Source organism: Prionailurus viverrinus, chromosome A1, assembly GCF_022837055.1.
Source record: "Prionailurus viverrinus isolate Anna chromosome A1, UM_Priviv_1.0, whole genome shotgun sequence".
Taxonomy (NCBI): Eukaryota; Metazoa; Chordata; class Mammalia; order Carnivora; family Felidae; genus Prionailurus; species Prionailurus viverrinus.
In genome coordinates this window covers 18,190,099-18,214,267 of record NC_062561.1, presented here as the reverse complement: position 1 = coordinate 18,214,267, position 24,169 = coordinate 18,190,099, and the positions used below count along the sequence as shown (strand labels likewise).

The following is a 24,169-nucleotide window of genomic DNA, read 5'->3' as shown; positions in this document are numbered from 1 at the left end:
CTCTGCCCCACCTACCCGTCGTTCCATGCTTTAGAACTAGCCATTCGCCTTTTCCAAGCCTCGGTTTCCTCAACTGCAAAATGGGACAAACATTGGCAGTTCAAATTTGGGGGGAGAAACAAATGATATAACGTATAGGAAAATGATTAACAATGTGTAGAATACTTGGAAATATTCTGGCACCTAATCAAAGGTACGTTACATAGGCCTTAGGCGGTAAGTTAAGGAAGTTGGTCTCTGTGGTCTGTGATGTGCCTTCCAGCTTTGAACATCCTTTACTCCGTGACTTGGCTGGGCTTCTGCCCCAGGCTGCAGATGTAACTGACACCTGCTGTGTCTGGAAATTTGGAGAGAGAGGCTGGGAGGTTCCTGTAACTTCACCCCTGGACCTGCCTTGCATGATGTGGCTCCTCCTTCAGAGACATCAATGGGCCTATCGATTCATCTTGTTAACCTTTAACTGCTGCTAAGACATTCCACCCTGGGGCTCCCTGTGCTGTTATCATCAAAAACACTCTAGACCCAAAAGGCAAGCCGCTTGTATCAGTGTTTATGCTTGTAATCTAAAGGAGGAGAAAAACATGTCGGTAGTCAGTTGGAAAAGAAGTCAAGTTATGTACTTTTCCGCTTCAGTTGAGGATTTCTTGCTTTGGTTTTCCCATTTACTGAAAATGAGTGAATTGCTAGTAGGAATATCCTAAACTCACAATGAAATGGTTGCGAGAAATGATTGTTGTAAGAGTCGCCTGAAAATCTAAGCTACATATTGTGAAAGTGGGTTTATTGTTGTGAAGTGCAGGGGAAGCGTCTTTACCAGAAGGATGTGGGCTCACAGCTCTTTGACCTTCGGAAGACCTGGGCTCTCCTCCAGCCCGGCTGTCAAGGCACCTCGGAGTGCTCCCTGGACTGTGAGCGTTCCCACGGAGCAGGTTGTTGCACAGAAGGTGTGAAAGAGGGCAATTGTCCAGGCTTTAAGAAATGAAGAATAAAAGCGCAGAGGAATTGATCAAGGAATAAAAACCTCAGTTTTACGATGAAAACATCTTTCGAGGTTTGTGATACTCATTTTTGTATTTTGGGATCAGTTTTGACTCACTGTTCTCTCTCGCTTGTCCCAAAATGACTGTCAATGTGATTATTCATCACCCATGTGTCTGCGTATCACCAGTATGGTAAGGGGTGTCTTTGCTATTTTTAGACACGACGGTTATACAAGCAAAAAGGGCACATTCCTCTCCCATTCTGCGGAATACCGGCCACCCCCTGGCATGGGGACCGTTCTGAAGCAGCCTTTTCCTTCTGGCTATATACAAAGGCTTTCTTTGACAGGGGAGTGTGCAGTGGGTTGAGGGAAAGTGGAGAATAAAGGAAAGATATTTCCAGATTTGAACTTGAACAAAAGTTACTGCTGACAGCCGAGTTCACTAATGGTCAGAACTGAGAAACGCAGGCAGCCATGGCATGACTGGGGGCTGGGGACCAGCACTCTCTGCAGGCAGGGACAACGTCTCTGACCACTCACAAGGGTGGGACGGAGTTTGAAAAAATCCCAGAGGGCAGAATTGATCTTTGGGGATTTGCCAGCCTTTGGTTTAAAGGCTTAGTAAATATTTTGGTAGGGAAGGGATCATAACACGGGGTTCTAATTAGCACGAGCGAGCTTTTCCCTCGCCCTTGTTGCTGGTGATCAGGGATACCTGGCTTTGGGGGCTCCCTGCTAACCCGCTGCCTCCCCTTACCTTCCCGTCCCCCCCCCACCCCCCGCCCTCAGAAGTTATCTTAAGAACCTGAACTACCTCAACCTGGAGGCAGGGCTGAAAAGAGGTCACCAATGCCTTTGCCCGTGACCTACTTGCACCCTCGACCTTCAGAGATGAGAACCCGATAAGCCGCCCACACCCAGTGGCCTAGGATTCACTGGGCTGTCATTTTGGCTGGGAGACAGGACAGCTTCTGGCAAACTTAATAAGCAGATTTTCTCAGTGATAGGAAAATTCTTGCTTAATGCAGGCAGCTCTATTTCCCGTGGTTAAAGTATTCAGCCTAGAGAAGATAGCAGAAGTCACCTGACCTGGCGTGAAATATAAACGAACGTTGTCTCTTTCTTTAGTTTCCCCCTCCCACCTTTTTTAAAGCTTCCATTTTCTTCTGGGAGGTGGGCTTTATCTTTACTAGGCCGGGCTCACGTAAGATAAGTTGGAATTAGGGAACGGGTATAATACTTAACCTGCTTCTAGACAGCAGCCAGCATCAGCATCAAGCAGAGCATTGAAGTGCTTTAATCGCTTGGACAACACTGAGTGCTTCTCCTGTTACTGTCACTCTTACGATCTCTATGCATGTTACCAGTGGCAGAGAAGGGACGTTGTCAAACTCTCAGAGGGCAGAGGGCAGAGGGCAGTAAATGGAACCTAAGTAAAAACTAGTTCACACGCTAGCATCTGCTCCCCAGACGTCTCCAATCTCTAAGTCTGAGGAACACCCAGGCTGCGGGGCTAAGCGAATGCCCCTTCACCTCCGACGGGCACAAAAATCGGATCCTTCCGCTCTTCTACTCTCTTCTACTTCCCAGCCTGGAAATGTCACTTACAGAGGGGGGACTCCCGGGGCACCTGGGTGGCTCAGTCGGTTGAGCGTCCGACTTCGGCTCAGGTCATGATCTCACAGTTCGTGAGTTCGAGCCCCGCGTCGGGCTCTGTGCAGACAGCTTGGAGCCTGGAGCCTGCTTCGGATTCTGTGTCTCCCTCTCTCTCTCTGCCCCTGCCCAGCTTGCACTCTGTCTTTCCCTCTCTCAAAAATAAATAAACATTAATTTTTTTTTTTTTTTTTTTTTTACAAAGAGGGTCTCCTGGCGCAACAGGTACACTGCCTCCCCAGCCACTGTGACACTAAAAGGTAACAGGTTCGAAAGTGATTGTCAAAGTTTAAGATGCACAAAGTCTGAAGTCTGCAGAAGCGTATTTTTCAGTTTTGCTACAAAAAGGATAAATCTCAAAAGAGCTCTTTTCTTGTAACAGTCCAAGTAAACAAATGTCGCAGGCATTTTTACAATTTAGCAAGTCTGCATTTCATCAATTTGCTGGGAAATTAAACAATATACCTATTAAAACTCATTAAAAAAAACTGGGAACTCTAATTCTGACTTTTATTTATAACTCAAGTTCAGTGAGTTGGCACCAATGTTTTAGAGAGACAGAGTATGACTCTGAGTCAAGACCAAATTGATCCCAGCTTTCTCAATTTGCGAACTTCCTTTTTGTTTTCTGTTGCTTCTACAGGCGCTGTGATGCTGTTCCATTATGAGGCGGCCGGTACCATGTGAACCATTCTTGTCCTGGACCGACTAGGAAAGGGAAGCGACAACATCCAGCCGTCCGAAATCAGTCTTGGAGTGAATCGGGCCGGGCCCCCGTTTCAGCAACGAATGTTAACACGCGATCAAAATCGTCGCACTTTGTTACTAGTGGGGGTGGGGACGGTCATGAAGAGCCCAACGGCCATTTTACTAAGCCCATCAGCTGGGTAGTGACTTTTGCAAATCAGCTCTTGGTACCTTCATTTTGATTCTCCTTAGATGCAGAAGCAAAAACCACAAACCACAGTAGAAATGCTTTAGGCTTTGTAACATGAGAAGCTAGAACATACATACTGACTCTACTCCTTACTGTAAATATATGATTTTGACAAATTACTTCAGTTTTTCAAGAACAAACCTCAGTTTCTTCCTATGTAAGAGGGATGCAATACTATCATATTACATATGTTAGGGTGTTGCCTTGGGGATTCAAAACATTATTAAATGCCTAATGTAGAGCTTCGCACATAGCACGTCCCAAAGAAAGCGAGCCGCCATTGTTACTTTGTCAAGTGCTTTTTCTGTCTCAGTTGAGATGATCGTGTGGGCAGTTTTTCCTTCGTTTTGTTGATGCGGTGTCCTACAGTGATTCATTCTTGTACGTGGAATCATCCTTGCGTTCCAGGAGTAAAACCCACTTGGCCATGGCGTATAGTCTTTTAATATACTACTGTTGAGTTCAGTTTCCTAGTATTTTGTTGAGTATTTTTGCATCCATCTTCATAAAAGGATATTGATTCTATAGTTTCTTTTCTTGTAACCTCTTTGCTGGGTCTGCTATCAGGGTAATGATGGCTTTATAGCATGAATTAGGAAATGTTATCGCCTTCAATTTTGGGGAAGAGTTGAAAATTCGTGTTATTTATTTATTTATTTTTAATGTTAGCAGTCTTCTTCCGTGAAAGCATCTAGCCCATGACTTTTCTTTGTTGGGAGGCTTTGAATATCGATTAGTCTCCTTACGAGTTGTAAATCTATTCATATTTTCAATTTGGTAGATTCAGTTTGGGTAGATGTGCATTTCTAGGAATTTGTCCATCTTGTTCAGTTTATCCAGTTTGTTGGCATACAGATGTTCATAACATTCTCTTTGATGTCTGCTTTTAGTTATCGGAGTCTTTGCTCTTTTTCCTTATCTAGTTACAGGTTTGTCAATGTTGTTGATTGTTGCAAAGAACCAATTTCGGTTTTACTGTTTTTTTCTATATTGTTTTTCTATTCTCTATTTTGCTCCGCTTCAATTTTGCTTCCTTCCCTCCTTTTGTTAGCTTTGGGTTTAGTTTGCTTTCTCTTTTTCTAGTTCCATAAAGAGTAAGTCTAGGTTACTGATCTGAGATGTTTCTCTTTTTTAAATGCAGGCATTTAAGCTACAAATGTCCCTCTTAGCACTGCTTGTCTGTATCCCATCAGTTTTTGTGTGCTGTGTTTTTAGTTTCCTTTCTATTTGTCTCAAGGTATTTTCTAATCTCCCCGTGATTTCTTCTTTGATTCATTGGTTACTTAAGAGTATGTTGTTTAATTTCCGCATATTTGTGGGTTTTCCAGTTTTCCTTCTGTTACTGATTTCTGGTTTCATTCCATTGTGATCAGAAAAGAAACTTCATATGATTTCAATCTTCCACAATGCATTTACGATTTGTTTTGTGGTCTAACATACAGTCTACTCTGGGGAGTGTTTCACGTCCGATTGAGAAAACTGTGTATTCTGCTGTTGTTGGGTAGAGTGTTTTGTATGTGTCTGATAGATCCAGTCGGTCTGTAGTGCTGTTCAAGTCCACAGTTGCCTTTTTGATTTTTCTGGCTGGTTGTTCTGGTCATCTTTGAAAGTCTCCTACTATTATCTTAGAGCTGTTCTCCTTTAAATTCTGCTAATGTTGCTTGATATATTTTAGAGCTCTGATAATATGTATATCATATATTTTTATAATTTTGATCTCTTCTTGGTGAAGTGACTCTTTCATTGATACATACCCTTGTCTCTTGTAATATTTTTTTACTCAAAGTCTGTCTGGTTTAATATTAGGATAGCCACCCCAGCTCTCTTTTGGTTATTAATTGCATGTACTATCTTTTGTGTCATTTAACTTCCAACCGAAATCTGAATTTAGAGCTAAAGTAAGTCTCATGTCCACAACATATTGTTCCGTTTTTAAAAATCTATCCTGCCAACCAATGCCTTTTGATTGGAGTGTTTAGTCCATTTGCGTTTGAAGTAATCATTGATAAGGAAGGAACTTCTTTTGCCACTTTGTTGTTCTCTGTATGTCTTATATCATTTTCTGTCCCTTATTTCCTCCATTACTGCCTCTTTTTGTGTTTACTTTTTGTAGTGATATGTTTTGATTCCCTTTTCATTTCCTTCCATGTATATTCTATAGATGTTTTCCTTATTGTTACCATGGTGATTACATATAATCTTTTAAAGTTATAACAATCTAATTTGAATTGATACAAACTTAATTTCAGTTGCATAAAAAACCCTTCTCCTATAATAGTTCCATCACTCTTGTGTTATTGATGTCACAAATTACATCTTTACACATTATATACCCGTTTACATAGATTTATAATTATGTTCTATGCATTTGTCTCACACACCCTGAAGTAGAGTTAAATTCAAAGTAGAGTTAAATCCAAAATTATAGAGGATTAAAAATTTTTCAGTCTCACCCTTTGATTTCAGGAAAGGGAAATGGGCTGGAGGTTGAATGAATGTCCAATGATTTCGTCAATCATGCCTATGTAAATGAAGCCTCCATAAAAACCCAAAGGATGGATTCAGAGAACTTCTGGGTTAGTGACGTTGTGGAGGTGTCTAGAGAGGATGGAATGGGTCCTATGCATCTTCCATCTGGCTGTTCTTGAGTTTTATCTTTTTATAATAAACCAGTAATCTAGAAAGTAAAATGTGTCTCTAAGTTCTTTTAGCCACAGTAACAACTTAATGAAACCCAAGGAGGGGATCATGGGAACATCTGATCTCTAGCCAGTCCATCAGAAGCATAGGTGACAACCTGGACTTGGGAATGACAGCTGAAGTAGGGGAGTCAAAAGGGGGGCAGTTTTGCAGGACTGAGCCTTTAACATATTGGACCTGACAGTCTTAGAATTGAATTCATTGCTTGGTAGCATTTGCAAAAAATAATCTTCCAAGAAAGACTTCCTTTAACATTCTCTGTAGAACAAGTTTTGTAGTAATGAACTCTCTCAGCTTTTGTTTTTCTGGAAAGTCTTAATTTCTCTATCACTTTTGAAGGATGGTTTCTGGATAGAGAATTCTCATTTTAGGTTTTTTGTTTTTTTTGTTTTTTTTTTGTTTTTTCCCCAGCATGTATTAAATATATCATCCCACTGCTTTCTGGTCTGCAAGAGTGCTGCTGAGAAACTGGAGAATAATCTATTAAGGATCATTTGTCTATGATGAGTTGCTTCGCTCTTGTTGATTTCAAGATTCCCTTTGACTTTGGCTTTTGACAGTTTGATTATGTGTCTTGATGTGAATCTCTTTTGGTTATCCTAAAGTACGTTGAGCTTCTTGGATTTGTATGTTCATGTATTTCTTGAAACTCAGGATGTTTTCAGCCGTTATTTCCTCAAATAAGTCTCTGCTACTTTCTTTCTTTTCTGGGATTCCCATAATTTATATACAGACATATTCTTTTTGCTTGTTTATTGCACTTCACTTTATTTTGCTTCGCAGATACTGCACTTTTTATAAATCAAAGGTTTGTGGCAACCCTGCATTGAGCAAGTCTATTGGCACCATTTTCCTAATAGTATTTACACACCTCGTGTCTCTGTCACATTTTGATGATTCTCACACTTTTGGTAATTCAAACTTTTTCATTATTATTATATTTGTTATGATGATCTGCAATCAGTAATCTGTGATGTTACTATTTGTGAGTTTTGACGTGCCACACCACACGTGTGTGTTCTGACTACAGATAAGGTAGAAACAGCAAGAGAGCTAGAATTAGAAGTAGAACCTGAAGATGTGACTGCATTGCTGCAATCTCATAATAAAACTTTAGCAAATGAGGGGGTGCTTCTCATGGCTGCTCAAAGAAAATGGTTTCTTAGGATGGAATCTATTCCTGGTGAGATGCCGTGAAGACTGTTAAAATGACAACAAAAGCTTTAGAATTTTACACCAATTTATTTGGCAAAGCAGTGGCAGGATTTGAGGGGAATGACTCCAATTTTGAAAAAAGTTCTGATGTGAGCAAAATGTTATTAAACAACATTGCGTGCTACAGAGAAATCATTCATGAAGAGTCAATTAATGGCCAACTTCATTGTTGCTTGATTTTAAGAAGTTTTCACAGCCATTCTGACCTTCAGCAACCACCACCCTGATCAGCCAGCAGCCATGAACATCAAGGTAAGACCCCCTATCAGCAAAAATATTACTACTTGCTAAAAACTCAAGTGATGGTTTATTTTTAGAAATAAAGTATTTTTTAATTAATCTTTAAATTTTATTTATTATTTATTTATTTATTTATTTATTGAGCGAAAGAGAGAGAGAGCACATGCAGAGGAGGGTCAGAAGGAAGGAGAGACAGAATTCCAAGCAGTCTCCGCACCGTCAGCAGCAGAACCCGATGCAGGGCTTGAACTCATGAACTGCAAGATCGTGACCTGAGCCGCGATCAAGAGTCAGATGCTTAACCAAGTGCGTTACCCAGGTGCCCCATAAATAAAGTATTTTTTAACTTAGATATGTATATTGTTTTTTGTAGACATAGTGCTATTGCATCCTTAATACACTACAGTGCAGTGTAAAAGTAACCCCTATATACATTGGGAAACCAAAAACATTCATTTGACTTGCTTTATTGGGATATCCATTTTATTGCTGTGGTCTGGAGCTGAACCCACCATATCCTAGAGACATTGCCAATATTGGTCTTCTTTTTTTTTTTTTTTTTTTAAATTTTTTAATGTTTATTTATTTTTGAGACAGAGACAGAGCATGAACGGGGGAGGGTCAGAGAGAGAGACACACAGAATCTGAAACAGGCTCCAGGCTCTGAGCCGCCAGCACAGAGCCTGACGCGGGGCTCGAACTCACGGACCGCGAGATCATGACCTGAGCTGAAGTCGGCCGCTCAACCGACTGAGGCACCCAGGCGCCCCGCCGATATTGGTCTTCTTGATGGCATCCCGTAAGTTCCTTAGATTCAGTTCGCTTTCTTTATCTTTTTCTTCTGCACCCCAGACTTGAGAATTTCAGATGTCCTATTTTCACATTCTGTTGTGTTTTTTTTTTTTTCTCTTGCCTGCCCATCTCTGCTATTGCAAAACCCACTGGTGGAATTTCCATTTCAGTTATGGCACTTTTTCACTTTAGAATTTCTGTTTATTTCCCTTTTATAAGTCTTATATCTTTGTTGACATTCTCATCATTTTAATATATTATGTTCCTGATTTCCTTTAGTTCTTTGTCCATGTTTTCCCCTAGCTTTTTGAGCATATTTTAAAAAGTTGTTTTAGGGGGCACTTGGGTAGCTCAGTCGATTAAGCATCTGACTCCTGATGTAGGCTCAGGTCATGATCTCATCATTGTTCATGGGATCGAGCCACCTGTCAGACTCTGCACTGACATCAGGGTCCCTCCTGCTCACACATGCTCTTCTCTAAATAAATATATAAATAAATAAGTTGTTTTAGTCGTTGTTTAGTAAGTCCATGGTCAGCTTTCTTGGGAACAGATTCTGTTAAATTAAAGGCATTTGTCCCTTCAATAAGCCGTATTTTCCTGGGTTTGTTGTTGTCGTCCTCATTGAAAATTGGGCGTTACGTTATTATAACAAGGTGATTCTGGAAATCAGATTTCTCCCCTTCCCCGGAGCTTGTTTTTTTTTTTTTTTTGATTATTAGAAACTGCGATCGCCACATTTGTTTTGTGACTTTTCCAGACTGTTTTTGCAAAGTCTATTCCTTGCCGTATGTGTTCATTGAAGTCTCTGTTACTTTAGTTTGTGTTGAGCTAACACAGTTTGATAGAGATTTTCTTGAATACCAAGAGCTGAAAGAGACAAAAACACCGAGATAGAGAGAGAGATAGAGATAGAGATAGAGAGATGATAGAGAAAGAGAGAGATAGAGATAAAGATAGAGATAGAGATGGAGATAGAAATAGAGGTAGAGATAGAAGTACCAGTGGGGGGGTGGGGGGTTGAGGGGGCATTCCCCGCTCACGGCCTTGGCAGATGGGCTCTATGCAGGGTTACCGTTCCCTCGGTTAGTCTTGCTCTGAACCTAGGGTTCAGCTTAGGTGAAAGTTAAAGTCTTCTCAGACTTTTGTGAGCATATGTCTTACCTGGGTAGGCATGGGGCTTTCTAGATTCCCTTATAGAAATAACTGCTTTTGAATCCCTTGGTTTCCCAGAGAGTCTTACCCCACTCTGTCCTCCCGGCCTTAGATGGTCTCTTGTATGTCTCCGGTGGGAATCTGTTAGGTCAGGTGTGTACAGGTGTGTTTTCCCTGGTTGCTTTCATGAGCAAAGCCTGCAGCTCTTCTGGCCTGTGTTCTGAGTTAGGCGAGAAAGAGAGAGCAAGTCAGTCCTTCAGGAATCCCCAGCCGAGTTAGAACAGATGTACACAGTAATTTGCAGATAAGGTCTGCTCTCTCCCTCTGATTTAAAGAGTAGAACTGGGACCTGAATTTGCCACCACTTGAATCTAAGGCCGTTGCCATTTGGGCAAGGGTTTTTTGAGTGTTTTTTCCCCATGATTGTACGGAAGAATATGAGCTTGGAGCTTCGGAGTCCAACATCTCCCTGATGTCCCATCACTATAATTTTCTGCCGATTTACTGCATGCCAAAACTGCACTGAGAAGGTTATTTTCTCTCTGCCCTCCCGATACACCCCCACCTTTCCCTGTCCTAGTCTGTGTCCGGCAGGCTGATCTGCACAAACCGTATCAATGAGCTCCCAGCCCCAGTGGGAGGAAAGGGAGGCGATGCATTTAATTCCCTTTCTGCAGTGGACACAATTTGGCCACATCTTTCCATCCAGTGTCACAGCTCTCCTCCAGTGACCCTCTCCCAATAACCACCAACCCTGAGATCTGTAACTGGCACATTTCCCTTCAGACCTGGGCATGGTGAAGTGCTTACCAATCGCCATCACCTTCTGCTCTTGTAGTCCCAAGGTCCTTCACCATCCCTTGTGCGTGTCCCAAGATCGTTCCACACCTTTGTAACTTATTCTTTTATGAACATTCCTCACTTACTCAGTTTGGGAGTGCCATCTGTTTCCTGCTGGAACTCCAAGGGACACACTGCACCGTTGGCTGCTATTTCTCTTTTAGAGAAATGCTTCTGATTTTCGAGAAATGTGCTCAGATACCAGCAGATTCTGGAAGGTACTTTGGGTCAAAAGATAAGAATTCACTTTCCTGAACAAATGTGTAATATTCAGGAGAACGATACTCAGCTTGGGGTTCAGAAAATGTGTCTTATTAAACACACAGCCTTGGTCCTGTAATCTGAGACGTGAAGACAAACTTATGGTCCCATTTCTACAAGGCAAGGGCCCTAAAAGAAGACCGCCCTCCTTTGCGGGTGGGCGAAGCCATCTGCTGTCACGGAATCCTGTCCCAGGAGCCAGATCGCCCCACCTTCCCCCAAACTGACAAGTGCCGAGCTGGAAGTGCGAAGGGAGATATCGATTGTCTCCTGTGTCTAGAAAAGAGCTACGTATGAGGCAAGATCAATTACATTAATTGCTTCTTCTCTGACTCATTCTCCTCACTGTTGACAGGCCTTTCTTAAGCACAGACCCAGTGAAGCCATTTTCTCTGCCAGAAGGCTCCAGTGGGTCTTGGACCACGGGACAAAGAATGACAAATGCTCAGCATGTGGGTGGCTGCTCCCACTCCTGGCTTGCAGGGCACACTTGTTCAATAAAGCTGCTTTCAGCAGGGGAAACTTTCCAGCGTGGCTCTCCAGGTAGCCAATACTTAGGCTGCTTTTCATTTCTAAGGTAAATGTATTGCCCCGCCTTGTCCTGGAAGATAAAATATATTCTAAATTCAGAAGCACAGCACTGCACAAGCTGGCCCCAGTCTTCCATTCTAGAGCCTTAGCATTTTTCCTCTTACCCTTTCGTGCCAAACCATTAGCCTTTTTTGCACTGTTCATAGCATATATGGGGTGTTGGAAATATCTGTCTGTCTAATATTGATATGGTCCTGTAAATTGAGTTTTTCTTTAAACACACAAACATACACACGGAATTTAAGTCTGAGCCAAAAACATTTAGAATATTGCAATAGCACCAGATAATGCTACAAAAATTAGTTTGTAGCATTTGCCCATACATTTATTTATGTATCTTTAAAGGGTGGAAAAAGCTTATTAGATGAAAAATTGGGAAATACATTCCTTATGGAGCAAAAGCAACATGTGCCAGCCCAGTGTGCTTGTCACTGACTCTTTCAAGCAGGTGGCCTGATGGCCTTGGCCTCCTCCCTGTAGGGCGGTCAACACGTTCACACGTGAGGTCAAATCTTTTCTTAGCTGTACTTCAGCCGTCCAGACTGGAGCTCATTGTTTCTGAGACGAGCCCCAAAGCAAATAACAAACTCCTGCTGTTCTCCCAAGTTGTCTCAATTTTACCTCTCCTCGGAAAAGCCGATGACATCATTTATCTGCTGACTTTTTTAAGGCGTGAGCTTATTTAACACCCATTTACTGAATTCACATTAGAATTTCAGCTTCAGTTTCCTAAATAGAAGAGGAAAACAAAAACAGGATCTTTACAATTGGAGTTAAAATTTTTATTTGTGTTAAGCATAAGAGACTCTTAAAAACTGAGAACAATCTGAGGGTTGATGGGGGGTGGGAGGGAGGGGAGGCGGGGTGATGGGCATTGAAGAGGGCACCTGTTGGGATGAGCACTGGGTGTTGTATGGAAACCAATTTGACAATAAATTTCATATATTGAAAAATAAAATAAATAAATAAATAAATAAAAAAGCACCTACAAAAAAATTTTTTTATTTGTGTTTACAGAAAAGAAATCAATTCTAAAGATAGACAACGATGAGCAACTACTTATCTGTGCGATGGAGATCATGGCAGGTGGATGTTCAAATGATTTTCATGCTACCATTGTTCACTGGGAGACAGTGCTGTGTGTCAGGACCAGGCTGAAAGCTGGGGAAGAGGCAGAGGTCAGAGGAGGCCACGGCACATCCTCTCAGAGCACACAGGCCTGTGGGGGCAGGCGACATGCGCACAAATTGCTGTCACCCGATGAATTTTAAACTTCACTCTTTAGATGATATTTTCAAGCTCCCTTTAGTGAGCACTTAGCGTGCGATGGGTAGTCATTGTTTTACCTATGTCACTCAATTCTCATGGCAATTCTATAGTGTAGGTATTATTCTTTCCACTTCAGAGGTGATGAAAACTAAGCTCATAAAATCTGGATAATGTGAAGTTCGATTAGCTAATAAACCCATGCCGATAAGGAGCCAGAAATTAATGATTAAAGTTATATATATTTTTTGACAAACTCTGAAAACGCTGAAACATAGGAACACAGCCAAGGTTACAAATGATCCTAAAACCAGATTGTCAGCTCCTGGATAATTCGAGATATTCCAAATATGTGGTCGTCGGTAGTTGACAACGCAAAAGATATCTATCTATCTATATCATCTATATCTATATCTATCTATCTATCTATCTATATATTTTTTTAGTTCAGAGTAATGTCTTTACCCAAATCTTTTTTAAACAAATAAACCCACTGGAAAATATTTTCGAAGTCTTTTTTTAAGGCAGCAAAAATAAATTTAGACGCGGCAAAAAATAATTGTCAATTTTGATCTCAGCAGAAGATTTATCTTCACAAATAACCCAGGGTGGTATGTGGATGTGTGGCCAAAAGTGATAAGATTATAAAATATCAGCGAGAAACAGTCACAATAGTGGAGTCTGGGAGTGCAGATATTTTAGATTTGGCATATTTGGAATAGCTTTATTGTTATTATTGTTGTAACATATTCTGAAAGTGGAAACAGTGGGCGAGGACAGGATAATCCCATCGCTATGATGGCCTTTGGTTTCTCCATCACTTCCACGATGGGCACAAACTGTTTTCCAGTTACTTGCATTAAGACATTACGACTGTTAGAATTTGGAGAAATATGCCTCTCTTTCCGTGAAACTTCTCTGGGTGCCATAGAATGGGTTTTCTTGAGATCCTTTCACATACTAGGGACTGGGGTTAGCTACGGAGTGGCACAGGGCTTGAGTCTTATACACAGTCTCGTTTGCACAGAGGCCAGAAGTGAGTAGAGTCGAAAAGAACTGGTGAACAAAACCTGAACTGGCTTCCAGTGGCTCCCTGCAGAGGCGCCCTGCACAAATGCCAAAAAGCAGAGTGGAGTCCGACTGGAAGATGGCTCGAGAGTTCCATGATTTTCTTCCATCAGGGAAACGGCAATAAAGCTGGAAGCCACGGGCCAGAAGGCCCTGCAAAATGTCTGGGGAGAAGCAGATAACAAGGGGAACTTGACTTGCACATATTAATTCAATCAGCAGAAACTGGAGGTTTTAGTCCAGGGTTCCAGACCTACCGGAAAGAGCAATCTCTGTGAGCAGGTGTGTGCCTGTGCTTGTGAGCCTGGAGGGGCGGTGGCGGGGGGGGGGGGGGGGGGGGGGATGAATCTGGAAGGTGGGGACAAGGGTTCCAGTTTCTCCAGTGGCATAATGTAGTGTGTAAGCAAACTTGCTCCAGAAGTAGGCGTTGCAGATGCAAATACAAAAACTCTTAAACCAAGGGGGTGGGAGGGAGGGAAGCAATTGGTAGTTGTAATCTTGAAACAGGATTTATTTAACAGGATTTACCCAGTTTGTGTATGTATATATGTGGCCCGTAGTGCAAAGAGACTAGAACATCAACTGGAAGCAAATTCAGAAATTCGAGTTCTACCACCAGCTGCGTGGCCAGGAGCATTTTGCTTCACTTTTGTCAGCCTCAGTTTCCTCATCTGAAAAACAGAGATAGTCAACAAATGTAGTTTAGGGGCGCCTGGTGGCTCAGTCGGCTAAATGTCTGGCTCTTGGTTTTGGCCCAGGTCATGATCTCTTGGTTTCGTGAGTTCAAGCCCGGGGTCAGTCTCTGTTGACAGCACAGAGCCTGCTTGGGATTTTCTGTCTCTTTGCCCCTCCCCTCCTTGTGCTGCTCTCGGTCTCTCTCAAAATAAATAAACTTAAAAAAAAAAAAAAAGAATCCAGTTATAGATTTCTCGTAAGGACTGGAAGGACTGGAAGAAGAGATCAACATTGCCCGGTACTTAGTATTTCATCTCACTATATATTATAATGATCATCAAAGATCTACTTTGCGTATTTAAATAATAATATTTGCCCTTAACTGTACATGATTTGCCAAAACGTCATTGTCTCTCTGTCTTTTTCTCCATTCCCTCCCTAGCTATTTCCTAGCATTGAAGAATTTACGTGGAAAGTCAAGAGCGTCTCATTTCCTGGAACTAAAGTAAGTACGTCCCCTACTAGGTTCCTGCTCACACAGTCTCAGAAGACCCTCTCCCGAAATCCCACCAGACCTTCTCCCAGGATGACCTAAATGCAGACGGTCAGCTGGTACTCCAGGTTCCAATCAGGGAAAACAACCGTACAACCTTCTACGGTAGCTTCTAGAAGGCAGCCAGTCTCCTTATGAGCTTCTCTTTCACGGCGCCTAGAACCCAGCTCTCGTGGCAAGTGTGAGTGTCGGTGAAGAGGGCCGGCAGCCGGGGAGGAAGGCGGGCTGGTGACAGCATTCTTCACCCGTGTGGTCAGAGTTCTTCCTGATCTGTGCAATCGCTTCTTGATGTTCCAGACGCAGGCCAGGAAGGCAAAAAGGAAGTGCAAGACACCATCGCACCTAGATTCCAGAAAGCTTTCGCTCCGTTTGGATCAACTTGAGAGGATGCGCTAATAAACAGGGTTTCCAGAGATCCTGGGAAGCAGCCCGGAGACCGGAGCCGGGGCACCTGGCGGGAGCTTCAGCGCGCCTTCCTCCCTGGAACAGCGCTGTCACTTGGCACCGTTGTCCTGGCAGGTCAGCCCCGTTCACAGTCCCTCTGATTGGTCAGCCCTGTCCTTCCAGATACGCCTTTCTGACGTCTTGCCTCCACGGTGCTGCCTTGCCGGAGGGGGGGTTCTCACCTGGGCCGTCACAGGGTCCAGCCTTCAATCAGGATGCTCCCCAGGTATTTCCAAATCACCAGGAGGAACGTGGGCTGTGCTCCAGGCTGATTCCTCCCACCCTCCCTCCCGTTCTTTCCTCTCTCCCTTCCTGTCTTCCTTCCTTTCCGCTGTCCTTTCTACCTTCCTGCCCCTTATTTATTGACTTCCTGCTATATGCGGGGCACTAAGAGTTTGTTAATTACCTGGGGGTTAGGCTGAGCTCTTAGATTTGAAGATGAGGGAAACAGTGTTGAAAGCACCTAAAGGAGAAGAAAATTTATGGGGTGTGTGTTGCATAAATGCCCTTCGCTAATCAGAAAGATTGTGAAATGATTTGGACTTGAATAAGTCGACGAAGGGGGCAGAGGGGCAAACGGCAAAGCTCGGAGACAGTAGGTGCAGAGAGAGTGATAGCGCAAAAATAAATCCGCAGTGCATATCAAATGAATTTGTGCAGTGCTCCTCCTGTTCATCCCGACCTGGGCCGGCGGCAAGGGGAGCAGAGAGAAAAGTGGAAAAGATGCTCTGGGGAGGCGTCTTGCTTCGGAGCTGCTGACCGATACACTATGCGTGGATTCCCCGGGGATTTCCAGGCGGGTGGCTGTGGAACAGGCAGAGGTTTAGTGGTTTCCCAGGAAGGAATAAATTTCCTGCAGTGAATCACCCTGTGTCAAGGAGGATTTTTGTGACATCAGCTCCAAGCAGATCATCGAGGCTTTCCCACTCAAGAGGGCATTGGAGCATAACACCACCATGGCCCACACTTTATTTTTTCTTTCTTGTATTTTCCAAAGGGCCATTTGGACCAAAAAGTGGCCTGTGGCCCCTGGAAACTCTGAGTAACGGCTTGGCATCTTAGGAATCTGTGTGTCGTGCTTTGTGGAAGAGTCTGGAAAGGTCTAGTTCTGTCTGGAAAACAAAACTCACGGTTGTTAACGTGGAAGTGTGACCCTGCTTCTTCCTTTTCTTCTAATAAATGCTGCAAACTTGAAATAAAATGAATTAGACCCCTTGGATATCCCGATATATCACTTAAAATCACTTTGCTTCTAGTGATCTAATTATATTAACTTTGGATTTTGGATGCACAGTTGCAACGTTTTGCAAGCATTTTCAAATCCTCAATATTTTCCTTTTTTATTCCCACTTTTTTTTTTTTTCAGTGAAGGCTAACGTCTTCCAGCCCCAGGCTTGTGGGCCCAAGTTCATCTCCGCGACTGACCCCATAATATTTACTTACATCGTTCATAAAAATACCCTGCATGCCAAAAGCTGCTAGCTGCAGGAAAATGATAAAATATAAAAATATTTAATCAGCCAGTGGGAATTCCCTTCCGCATTAATCAAAGGCTCTCTCAGAGGGCTCGCTGTGACCTTGGAAGGCCAGCAGCCCCAAGCCTCACTGAAGGATACCAGCAGGAGGGAATGCCTGCTGGGAATCCACTCATCGGGGGCCCTTCATGTCTTCTGGAAAACACAGCCCGAAAAGAGGTTTTGGCTTCACTGTCAAGGAGCTCGGTGGCAGGTGTGTTGAGGCACCGTGTGGCTTTTCCATCGGGGTTTTTGTACCGTGTCGTGTCTCCTCCAGGGCCATCCCACCTGTGACACCTAGCCTGTTCCTCTCTCTCCCTACCTGCGGGGCTCAATCTGTTTCTCTCAAAGGGGCACTGTGAAGGCTTTCTTTTTCCTTTTTGATTTTTTTCTAGCTTTACTGAGATAGAGTCGCCGTATAATACTGTATAAGCATAAGAGGTGCCATGCGATGATTTGATATACATACGTGTTGTGGCATGTTTACCGCAATCAGGTTAGTTAACACACCCTTCAGCTCAAGTATGTGGAGGGTTTTTTACTTTTGTTAAGTTTATGTATTTCTGTTGAGAGAGAGCGCGCAGGGGAGGGGCAGAGAGTGAGGGGGAGAGAGAGAGAGAGTCGCAAACGGGCTTTGTCGTGCTGTCAGTGTGGAACCCGGTTGAGGCTCCGACTCCTGACCTGCCAGATCGTGGCCTGAGTCGAAACCAAGAGCGGGACGCTTCACCGACTGAGCCACCCAGGCGCCCCTGTGCAGGTTTTCTAGGAAAGCGTTGCGAGGCAAGTGGCCCGGGAAATGATGACGTGGGGGGGAAAACACCCCCCGGGGGGGGGGGGGCGGGGGAAGGAGTTCTGGATCCAGCCCTGGTTCCGTTGCTACGTGTCTGGACCAAGTCACCGCACATCTCTGGGAGTCAGACGCATCGGGGGTTTTCGGCTCCAGGTGTTCCAGAAAGTACCCCAAAGTTAGAGGGCGCGGGACTTGAGGCAGCTGGGCTCCTAGGCCCCTCCCCTATTCCCGTGCCAATCAACTCTGCCTTCTCAGTTTTATATTTGGGATTCCACATGCTGTTTAATTCACAAAAATATCCGTATTAAAAACGAAAGTTCAAAAACCAGCGGACCAGAAAGACTTTCCTATTCGGTATGCGTGTAATTTCAGTATGCGTGTAATGTCTCAGACTCCAAGTTCCCTCTCCTTGGCGTTTCCTCCTAGAAGCTGGTCATAACTGGTTAGTTACAGCTGGTACCCAGTAGACAGCCGGCCAGAGGGTCCACCTGGGAGGTGAGGTTGGGCAGCACGGTTCCAGGATGGTGCAGATCCACAAGCTGCAAGCCGAGCCAGATGGCACAATGCCTTTCTCCGCTTTGGGGTGATTTTCTACAAGAGTGGTACCAACGCAGTGTGCCGTGTTTCGACCGCTTGCTAAAGTGTTTTTTTTTTAAACTTGGAACTGGTCGAACTGTTCAGAAACTCAGAACAATCAGAAGTGGTAAGTCCACTTACGCCCTCGCAGTTAAAAAGTAAATAGGTTTTTATTTATGTCACCAATTATAACATGATCGTTCACGATGCCCAGGCTAAATGTCCAAAATGTGACAGTCGGGTTTTAGGAAGCGGGGTTCCTCAGCTTAGTGTCTTCTTGGATCAGTATGTTATTTTTTCCTGATGCCTAGGGAAGCCCACCGTCCGGGCACCTCACCGCCACCTGTGCATTTGCCTTCGAAATAAACCGCATGGCTATGACTTTGCCCGTCATCAACCGTCTTAGTCCCTTCAAACTGTTGTGAAAATCCTAATTTTCTCCATGAGGCTCCCACGGATTGCTTAGATGAGGACCCAAGGACATTCGTGTTATTCTACATGCACTTCTATAATACTTACCCTTGCAAATTCCACCAGATTGCAATCGCCTCTAACATGCATGGAATCTAAAGGCTTTTTAAAATTGCACTTTATTTTTAGATGAGTTTTAGATTAACAGAAAAGTGGAGAAGATTGTGCAGAGAACTCCCATCCCAGATTGGGTTTTGCGGTGAGAATTTCTATATTCCTTCTAGGCCAGTGTGTCCCTTACTTAAGTAGATGTGGGTGTGCCATTCATTTGCACAGACGTTGCAGAGAGTGACTTACTTTTAAAACATCAGCTCCAGGGGCACCTGGGTGGCTTAGTTGGTTAAACGTCTTAGTTTCAACTCAGCTCATGATCTCACAGTTTCCTGGGTTGAAGCCCCACGCTGGGCTCCACACTGACAGCACAGAGCCTGCTTGGGATCTCTCTCTCTGTCTCTGTCTCTGTCTCTCTCTCTCTGCCCCTCCCACACTCGTGCTGTCTCTGTCTCTCTCAAAATAAGTAAATAAGCTTTAAAAATTTTTAATAAAAAAATAAAGATAAAACACTAGCTCCAAAAAATGATGAGATTCTCTTTTAATGATGCCTCGTTTTTCATTAACAACCAGAGAGCTCTTAATGATTTTTCTGCTGCTGTTGACTACCATATTTCTGCTTTTAAAGATACTCTTAAGGTAATGAGACAGCGATTTCATTTACTGCTCATCTGAAGAATTCTTTCTTTCCTACAGTTCTCTTCCTCCTTCAATATCAAGACATTCACATGGCCTTCCTTGGCCAGTTTCTTCTCCTGTTTATCTATTTCTGGGCACTGTGTTTAAAAAGATCCTGCTGCTACCACGGCATGTGTATTATCAATTCCCATAGGGGCCTAATATTTTTCCAAGTAATTCTCTCTTCTTAACACACACTGGCATTTTATCGGAACAAATGATTTACACAGACACACTCATTTATGTGTCTGCTACGATACCTCCATGTGTCCCCAAGTTGGAAAGCAATTCAGAAACAATCCGCCTGTTTGTTTAATTCCAAGAGGCATAATTTGAAAATTCTGAGGTGTATGTTAAATTTAATTCTGCACCAGAATGCATAATTTCACCTATTTTGTTAAGCGTTTCCATCGATTTTAATTTTCATTTCAAGGTCACATTTTAAACGAAAGTGCAGAGGAGTAGTTTTACCTGTTCCCTAGCTTTATGTGTTAGTTTTAAGATGAGTATTTTTTAGAGTGGCCAAAAAATAACAAAGCATGATAAATAAGTAACTCTCTTTTCCTTTGATGATTTTTTGTTTGCTATTGTAATTGTAGAAGTGTGATTTAAGGGAAAAAAAGAAAAATAGCTCAGCTAGCACTGTAACTGCACACGTGACTGAAGCATTTGAGAAGAATACTTCCTTTCAGAATGAGAGGTGACCTAAAGGACAAAGGTCATCAAAGAACCCATGAAAGGGGGTGGATAACACGGGTTAGGTGATATTTAATTCTTTATTGCAGTCCCCATCAACATTATGCTACAAAGACATAAGAATTGGAGGGGCACTGATAGGAAATAGTGACTCAGTGCATCCTGAAATGGATTCACTCACTTGGAAATAGGAGTCTACAACGAATCGACTGCGGGGCATTGAATGAATTGAAGCAACGTGGCCAGGTTGCAGAGAACATGAGCACCTGTCTTCAAAGCCATGTATGTCTAGACACTGACTTAGAATTATAAGTAAAAGAATCCAGCACCACCTGATAGAATTAATATCCATGACATTAAAGTTATATGAACTGAAGTATCAAGTACATATCTGCTTGTTCACTGCCATCCTCTCATTCATTCACTCGATGAACTAATGTTCATTGGGCACTTACTACATGCCAAGAACTGTCCTAGGCACTGGACTACGGCAGTGAACCAAAGACCAAAAGTTGATTAGATCATGAGCCGTATTCAAACGGAAAATATTTACTTTAAGAAAACCAAACAAGGGACGCCTGGGTGGCTCAGTCGGTTAAGCGTCCAACTTCAGCTCTCGTCATGATCTCATGTCTCATCAGTTCAAGCCCGTATCTGGCTGCGTGCTAATAGCTCAGAGCCTGGAGCCTGGTTCAGATTCTGTGTCTCCCTCTGTCTCTGCCCCTCCCCGCGCACGCTCTGTCTTTCTCTCTCTCAAAAATAAATAAACATTAAACTTTTTTAAACCAAAACATAGAAAGAAAAGAAAACCAAATAAGATGGAACAAAAGACCAGGGACAAAAGCTCTGAGAGCTAGAGAATGCCATAAAAAGTCTGGGTTGGTCTTCCATGAGGAAAATTCTCTGAGCTAGGTGGGAAGTATATTCTTACTCTAGGAGTCCAGGAACCATTTGTCTATTTGCCTGAATATATATATATATATATATATATATATATATATATATAATATGCCTGCCCCCCCTCACTCCACACCAGAGATATCCAAATTCTAATCCTTACAACCTTAGAATGTAACCTGATATGGCAAAAATGGATTTTGCAGATGTGACCTAAATTCCGATTTTGAGATGGGGAGATTGACCTGGATTATCCGGAGGGGGGCCCTAAAGGCAATCATAGATCTCTTTGCAGGAGAGAGGCAGGAGAAGACTAGACCACAGAGGTAGGGACTGGCCACAAAGCCGTAATGCTGGACGTCAGACACTAGAAGAGGCAAGGAACAGATTCTTCTCTAGAGCTCCGAGAGGGAGCATGGCAGCTTGATTTCAACCTCCTGAAACTGATTTGAGACTTCTGGCTTCCAGAACTGTGTGAGGATAGATGTGGGAATTTGTTAACAAGTATGTGTTAGCTTTTTGTGTCTGTTGTAACAAATTACCACAAATGTGTGTGTTTATCTCATATATCCATTTATGTACTAGACATCTCTATATAAATAGCTAATGACATATCATTCTTAAAGCAGTCTCTATCCTAATCTTTCTCATCTTCAGAAATGGCACAATCATTAACTACTTCCTCAGGTAGAAAACTGGGTATCATCTTGAGTTTCTCTATTTCCTTTATCCGTATGCCACTCTGAATTCCAAGCAATTATCAATATCTTTTGGTAATACCTCCAAAATATATCCCAAACGTGGCCACTTCTTTGTCACCATTACTGTTACCTTAGCCAAAGCACCGTCCTCTCCTGCCTGGAGCGCCAAAGCAGCCTCCGAACTCATCTCCCAGCTCCTCTGTGCCCCTGCAATCTGTTTTCCACAGAGTAGTTAGAAAGAACCTTTGCGAATATAAATCAGACTGAATCACTCCTTTATTAAGCTTGCACAGGTTTCCCATGGTCCTCTTTGTTAAGTCATAAGCTTTTGCAGGTCACAAGGCCCACGTGATCTGTCCTGCTCTTTGACTCCTCCCTCACGATGTCCCAGCCCCACTGGCTTGCTTCTTATTCCCCCAACAAGCCCAGCTCATTCAGACTACAAAGCCCTTTTCTCTACCTGGATGAGATAAGTGCCCAGAGGTGGTACCGGTCTCACCTTTGCTCTTAAATAGAAAGCAAGAAAGAAAGAAAGAAAGAAAGAAAGAAAGAAAGAAAAGGATGAGGAGAAGAAGGAAGGGAAGGATAGGGAGAAAGGGAGGAGGGAGAAGGAAAAAGACACTCTTTTTCTATTTTATTAGTTTTCTATAAGGTTTCTTCTGAAAAATTCCAATCTTGCCTCTAAGCTGAATGGGGAGAAAGAGGATGTTCAACACAATGGATGATCAAGTAGGGAAAGCAGCAGGTAACCTAGTGGTCAGTTTTTTGGTGGCAATGAGACAGAAAGAACAGATGATCAGGAAAGAGTAGAGAGCCTGACATTGACTATCCCTGTTGAACATGGATAAAGACGTTCAAATGTGCTCCCCTAAAAAATTCCACACTGCCAGTTTTCATACTGAAGTCACATATACCAGAAAACACCAACTCAACTACATTAAACAATAGGGCAAACTTGTGTCCTCTTAAGTTTTTAAAAAAAAGGTTTATTTATTTTTGAGAGAGAGGGATAGAGACAGAGCATGAGCAGGGGAAGGGCAGAGAAAGAGGGAGACACAGAATCCAAAGCAGGTTCCAGACTCTGAGCTGTCAGCAGAGAGCCCCATGCGGGGCTTGAACCCATGAACTGCAAGATCATGATCTGAGCCAAAGTTGGTTGCTCAATCACCTGAGCCACCCAGGTGCCCCTCTTAACTGTAGAACAACTCCTGGGTTAGTTATTTCAAAGGCTGATATTATCAGGGACCCATTCCCTTCTCATCATTGTACTCAATATAGGATTTGTCTTCAGGCACATTCTGGCTCTCTGCTGCTGGTGGACAGCAGGAGGTCTCGAAATCCCATCCAGCATGCCTACCCCAAAGTCCCTTGCAAGAAGAGTAGCCACCCCTTTCTGTGCACCTCTTTTTTGTCAAGGAAGCCCTTCTCAGAACTTCTCCATCATATTTTCTCCTCACATCTTATTGTTCAGAAACAACATCTCCCAAACAAAAGATTAGCAAGGGTATAGCTTCATTGCTTAAGATTATACAGGATTTATCCTTGAGCTAGGTGTGGGAAAACTCTCCTGAAATAGGGATACCTGGACAAAATCAGAACACTGACAGCAAGGAACAGATAAGAGAATGGATTTTGAGTAGACAACTAATAGAGTCTGCCACATATCCTTCCTGTTATATTTTTTTCAGTTCTCACCTTCCTTCAATTTCACTTAACAAAAGATAGAGTTATACTCCCATTTCTTGAGTAGGCACTTGATAAATGAGTCTAGCTGAGGAAGCACTAGGAGTTGGAGCTATAAATCCAAGAGGCATCTGCATAAAGATGGCATTTAAAACGAGACTCAATGAGATGACCCATGAGTGTGGAAAAAGAAAGTGTCCCAAGGATTGAGACTTGGGACACTCCAATGTTTAGAGGTCAGAGATATACAGGGAAAGGGCAAAGGGGACTGAAAAGAAGTAACCGAAAGATAAACAGAAAACCAGGAGAGTGATGATGTGGAAGTCAAATGAAGAAACAGTTTCAAGGAGGAGGGAGTGATCAACAATGTCATGAATAGTTTAAATAATATGGTTAAGTTTTGATGATTGGATTTAGCAATAGAGAGGTCACTAGTGACCTTGACAAAAGCAGTGTAGGTGGAGAAGTAAGAAAGAAAGCATAACTGGGGTAGATCTGAGACAGAATGGGAAGGGAGGGTTAGGGAATACCAAGTAGAGGCAACTCTAGTAAGGAGTTTTGTGGTGAAAGATGGAAGAAAAATGGCACAGAGATGGGACATATAATAGCTGATGGAAATTATTCAGTAGGTAGGGTCAGGGAAACTATTTAGGGAGAGGACAAGATTCCTGGATAATATCCTTGAGTGTTCCCGGGAATGGAATTTCAATTTCACATACAAGTGCAAGTGCTGCCCTTGG

The 24,169-nt window shown here is 43.0% G+C and overlaps 2 long non-coding RNA genes across 2 annotated transcripts; both read left to right on the top strand.

Annotated features, from left to right (window-relative positions):
- Positions 1-450: 450 nt before the first annotated feature.
- On the top strand, positions 451-4,821 carry LOC125164212 (uncharacterized). Its single transcript, XR_007151691.1, has 3 exons — positions 451-1,051; positions 2,841-2,895; positions 3,279-4,821. It is a non-coding gene; the product is annotated as an uncharacterized LOC125164212 (long non-coding RNA).
- Positions 4,822-11,116: 6,295 nt separating this feature from the next.
- LOC125164263 (uncharacterized) lies at positions 11,117-13,769 on the top strand. The gene is made up of 3 exons (XR_007151709.1): positions 11,117-11,352; positions 12,384-12,452; positions 13,660-13,769. It is a non-coding gene; the product is annotated as an uncharacterized LOC125164263 (long non-coding RNA).
- Positions 13,770-24,169: the final 10,400 nt, after the last annotated feature.